The sequence below is a fragment of the Cyphomyrmex costatus genome, unplaced genomic scaffold (genome assembly GCF_001594065.2).
Source record: "Cyphomyrmex costatus isolate MS0001 unplaced genomic scaffold, Ccosl1.0 scaffold474, whole genome shotgun sequence".
NCBI lineage: Eukaryota > Metazoa > Arthropoda > Insecta > Hymenoptera > Formicidae > Cyphomyrmex > Cyphomyrmex costatus.
In genome coordinates this window covers 2,626,269-2,632,597 of record NW_017279009.1, presented here as the reverse complement: position 1 = coordinate 2,632,597, position 6,329 = coordinate 2,626,269, and positions in this window count along the sequence as shown.

Here is a 6,329-nt window from a genome sequence, read left to right as displayed (position 1 = left end):
ATGATTAAACATATATTGAAGTGCACACACAAATTTTTTTGTCCATTTATTTTACAAAATGGCGCCGTGGCACTATCATAGTCAAAATTGTGTTTTTTTCGTAACGACAAACTGGCGTTGCCTGGAACTCTGCCAATTTTCAATGGATTTACTTGAAATTTTAACTGTAGCTTCTCAGATATATTATCTTTGGAAGTACACATTTTTTCGATTACTAAAAACGTTTTTTATAAACAATTTAAGGTCGATTTTTACCCCAAAAAACGATAACATACATTAAAATTGATGCCAATTTGCGAATTTTCAATAAAACAACAAAATCATGTGTACTTCCAAAGTAGAAGTAACATATTTTAAGAAAAATTTTGGATTTTTGTTCTAGGTGCCATAGAAGTGCTAAAACAGACAATGCCGTTTGTCGTTACGAAAAAAACATAATTTTGACTATGATAGTGCCACAGCGCCATTTTGTAAAATAAATTGACAAAAAAATTTGTGTGTGCACTTCAATATATGTTTAATCATGCCTCAAAATTTCATTTAAATCCATTCGTTAGTAACCGAGAAAAAAATTCCCAAAAAACGATTCATTTTTCAGCGCGCCAAGGTAGTATAACCCCTTAAATCATACACAGAATAAAAATATAGTACAGTAAAATTATGTGCTTTTTATGTGCTTTCAATATCATCAATCAAAATTATTGTAACAGTAACGGTTTCAGCGATACACGTATACAGAGCTCTGTGAAGCTGGCACCCCTAAATGCGAATTTTGATAAAATCTTTATTGCATTCGTTTGTCCACCCTCCAAAAAAAAGTTATAAACAAAAAAAAATTGAAGCACCCCCAAGTGATTATTTTTCATAATTATGTACGGGAATAGTTTGTCCACAACGCGTACGTGATTGTCCACCCATTATTTTCGTTTGTCCACCCTCCAAAAAAAAGTTATAAACAAATTAAAGTTACAGTATTCGTCTTCGGACAAATAAGTGCGTATACTTTATAATTATCCACAGGAATCGTTTGTCCACCACGTCTGTGCGTTCGTCCACCCGTTATTTTCATTTGTCCACTCGCCAAAAAAAAGTCATAAACAAATTAAAGTTACAGTATTCATCTTCGGACAAGTAAGTGCGTATATTTTATATTTATGCACAGGAATCGTTTGTCCACAACGCGTACGTAATTGTCCACCCATTATTTTCATTTGTCCACCTTCAAAAAAAAATTATAAACAAATTAAAGTTACAGTATTCGTCTTCGGACAGTGCTCTGTCTGAAAACACATAAAACAAACAACGAGGGGAGTTGTAAATCCCTAATCCTCGCAAATATCTGTCGCCTTTGTTGACAACCAATTGGTTGATAGCTCGGGCCGTCGTCTGAGCCGTGTCTCAGACCCCGTTTAAATGTGCGTGATGCACTGCCTGATGCTTCACCAGGGCTTGGAATTTGAATGTGCATAAGCACCCGTTAGACGCCATAGTAATGGCGCTTGCGAGGCACCGTCTGAGAACCCTCGTCAGGCAAGGAGAGTACAAGACATCGCGTTGGATGCTTGCATGAACACTTATGGCTAAGCGTTCGCGGTTTATCCGAGCCAATTCATCGAATACACATTGGTGGGAGCAACCCACCGCCTGAGATAAATCGTCAGGCACAGAAAAGAGCGAACGGCTTAAATTCGATAGATGCGTCAAGCGCCATGTGATCTAGAGCTGCGCGGTCCTTTTTATTAGAAAGCCGTATTCTTCCATACTTACTGCAATCGCGTGTACTCTGCTGAAGCTGTCAGTCTCTTTAATTCTCCACAAGGCTTTCGTTTTCGAATCGAACAAAGACGTTCGCTAACTGCAAAGTCCACTTGACAAAAAAAACAGCGTGCAAACAATGCAACGTCTCCAACCGAAAGAAGAGAAGAGTCCATGCGCGCGCAATCGCAGTTCCGCCCTCGTGTGGCGTTACATTCAGTTGGATAATTTACAAGGGGACGCTTAAGCTAATATATCACGGATTTGTTTGAAAAAAATTGAGGTGATACTTTGAGACAAAAAAATTTACATGTGTTTCGGCATTTTACTCCGTAGAGCCCCGATTGGTCAAAAAAAATTAAAAACCAAACAAATTTCTGCGCTATATAATTTACATAAATAGTATAATAATAAAATATAACAATTAAAACGAAAAATCTATAAGGTCAGCCAGTCAAAAATGTTCTCTCTTTAGTTAAATTGTAAATTGAAAGAAAACTGTCTCTCATAAAGTTGTATCCGTATCATGATCAGTGTTGTGCAAGGTACTCTATTTTCAATACCTAGGTACAGGTACAGGTACTCTAGAAAAAATGTACCGAGGTACAGGTACAGATACTAAAAAAATAATATACCTAGGTACAGGTACAGGTATTTTAAATGTACCTTAAAAGTATCTTATAGGTATTTTTATTTTTAACATGAAAACTCAGGATAAATTGCATTTTGACGACAAAATGCAATTTCGACAGCTTATTTGTTAAATATGATCTATATATTTCATGTATCTGCACATAATATTTAATTATTAAGTTATTATACATATATATCTTATGTAAACATACATAAATATTCTATGCAAGTTTAATTTATAAAACCATTTTAGTTTTATCAGAATTGACATGTACATATTGACATATGATACATGAATGTAACAAGATACACATTTACTTATTATAAAAATGTGACACTTTAGTACCCTGCTATTATTAAAATGTTACTTATTACAACACAGTATCTGAATGTGTAAATAAATTTATTAGAATGATAACATTTAAAAAATCATAAACATTTAGACTTTCATTCTAATTTAGATCATTCTAATAAATTTACACACTCAGATCTTGTATGATGAGTTTTCAGTTAAGCAATTGTGGATTTGAAAATTAACTAAAGTGTACCTAAATATAGGTACCGGTACACAAGAAATGATAGGTATAGGTACAGGTACCAGAAAAAAAAAGTACTTGGTACAGTTCCTAGGTACGCAAATTTGTACCTAGTTACAGTACCTAGGTACTGCACAACACTGATCATGATTCTATGGAACTATTAATCAAATATTCAGAAAATAAAAATAAAAATAGATCTGAAAGTGTATCTAACTTACGGTAATTTATTATATTAATATAATACACGTAGATGTTATGTGTGTAAGACAGTTGTCAAAAGAATAAAGGAAACTATGATTTGGCTGTTTGAAGTGTCAAAGGCATAAGTTATAGATACACTTTCAAATGTATATTTTTATTTTTACTTTCTAAATGTTTGATTAATGGTTCCATAGAATCATGATGTGGATATAACTTTATGAGACAGTTTTCTTTCATTTTACAACCTAACTAAAGAGAGAACATTTTTGACTGGCTGACCTTATAGATTTTTCGTTTAATTGTTATATTTTATTATTATACTATTTATGTAAATTATTAAGACTGAAGAGAACTTCGGTATGAGTCGAAACGTTTCGCTTTTGAATTTATGTGATTATTGTAATAAAGAGATTGTCATCCGTTACATTTTGCTTGTTTATAATACTGAAATTTATAATATTTTTATATAGGAAAAAACATTTATATATTATACAATTAAATAACATTAAAAATATAAAAATTGGTAAAGGACTCTTGATATAAACATAAACGAAAAGTACAAAGGATATTGTAAGAGTTATGTGAAATAAAATTTAAAAAGTTAGATAAAACGTAACAGTCATATACAATAATAAAATATGATCTTACAAAATTCTGCACTATACATTACTAAAAAAATTACAAAGTTCTATAAACTATTGTACTTAACGTTTCGGCTCTCGGATTGAGCCCTCCTCAGAAGTGACATCATAACTGTAAGTTAATAATTATTGGATTAATCTTGATTGTCCATTTCCGTGTCTTAACATTGTTCACCATGCGATTGACAGATCGAAAGTAAAGAAAGCTATTAAGTATAATAAATTAACAAACAATTAATTAATATCAATCTACATATGTATAATAAATTTCGTTAATAATAAATTATAATTCTGTCAAACCTTTAGAGATGGACATCATTATTCAACTTTCACAATAACTTAATAGTGTAATACAATAATCGGATCGTCAGTGTATGAAGTCAAAAAACTATAAAATTATTTTATATATTCTATTACAGATTTCACAAAAATTCGAGTGATAGATCACCTGCAACTATCACTAAACATGCTAACACAGTGAGTGCTGGATGACAACTGAGACAGGTCACAAAATGACAATGTTAAACTTTGTTTATAATTGGAAAATATGCTTTATGGAGACCTTCTGTGTCGGTTTGTAAATTAAGACTGTTTTTCTGTCTTTTTATATTAAGCATCTCCGAGATTAAACGTTTTCTATAGCACGGTTCTTCGTCTAGTATTTCAATTTCATCCCAACGAAATTCACAATCAAGATTAATCCAATAATTATTAACTTCAACAGTTATGATGTCACTTCTGAGGAGGGCTCAATCCGAGAGCCGAAACGTTAAGTAGTTTATAGAACTTTGTAATTTTTTTAGTAATGTATAGTTCAGAATTTTGTAAAATATTTTATTATATGTGACTGTTACGTTTTATCTAACTTTTTAAATTTTATTTTACATGACTCTTACAATGTCCTTTGTATTTTTCGTTTATATAAACATTAAATAATATACAAATATTTTAAAAAATAAAACCAAAATAATAGTAGTTTCAATTCTTTTTTTAACAAAATAATGTTTTTAAATTAAACCAAGAAGATGTATACCTTTCATTTATAAAAATCTAAAAAATAAAAACAACAAAAATAAGATATTATAAATTCGAAAAAAGACCTGTATACTCTGTATATATTGTATTATTCCGCTTTCGAGGCTTTTATGGTATTATATATCTTTAATTATACCAAAAGGTTTATGAGTTATCGCCGCATTTTTCTACATTCTTGATGCCAAAAAATAGATCAATCATGGTTTTTCTTTTCATATACGATTGTAAATTTCTTAAGATTTGAAATATTGTACCTACTGTAGATCCCGACTAAAACAAGTATAAATAATAATTAAACGAAAACTCGAAACACCTATTGTAAATTCGCTTACAAACTAACTGTAAAAAGTATGACGATTAAACAATTCAGAAAAGAATAAAAGAATGTGACTTTTTGATCCAATAAAAATACCTTTTGAAAAACAAATTGAAAGCAAGAGAATCTTTGTGCGTTCACTGATCTTTTGATAACCTTTGAACATTGAACCCGAATGCCTAAGTTTAGACCAGACTTTACTTAGAATACTTATATGTTTCAACAAAAACTGAAGGCCATTTATTTGATGTAAATAGCTATTATTACAGTGACCTTTTTTCCGATTCTATTTACACAGTATATCTTCGATCGATGACGAAAACTTATGAAAGGAGAATATTTCGAGGGTGAGTGTCCTACGTCTTCATTTTGATTCTGTGTTTACATTTATTTTATCAGAACGCACGTATGCACGCGTCATTTGTCGTACATTGTAGATAGTAAAATAAATGTATGATACATATACGACATCGATAAGATAAAAGCGACTTCTACTGCTAAATTGTTATTAGTGTGTTTAAGAAATTATGATTATCTAATATGAAAGTGCTTCTGTTAATATATTTAGCGTTAGAAGGAAAAAGAAAGATTACTGCATATAGAAAAACATTTATGAAATAAATGCTATTCTGGAAATCAAGAGACACGGTAGTGTTTCGCGCTAAGTGAACGCACAGTGTGAGAGGCACCGTGCTTCTTTTACGTGAAACAGCGAGTTGCGAACGATCGAGAATATTAGGTCTCACACACACACACACAGTAACGGTTGAACCGATCAAGTTTTGTGTACGCTCAATCGATAGTCAGGTTGTGTAATAAAAGTGCTTTTATTTTTCTTTTACGTTCTTTATAAACGGATTATAAAAGATAGAATTTATGACGTATTTCCATAAAAAATTTATTAAAAATAATAACTCACGTTGTTTAAATAAACAATGGGGGCGTAATGTTCAAAATTATTGAGTGAGATACAGGAAGCAAATAACTAATATGTAATTACTAATTGAAGTGGATAGAAAAATATATTTTAAAAATTCGAAAATTTAATTCGACGTCGCTTCAATGAATAATTTCTCGTTTACTGGGTAAAATTTCTTAATTTATTATTATTATTTTTAATATAAAATGTATAATATAAACTATTTTGTAATTAATTCAAACATAAGTTTTTGAAAAATCATAAAAATAAAATTTAAGTGATACACAATC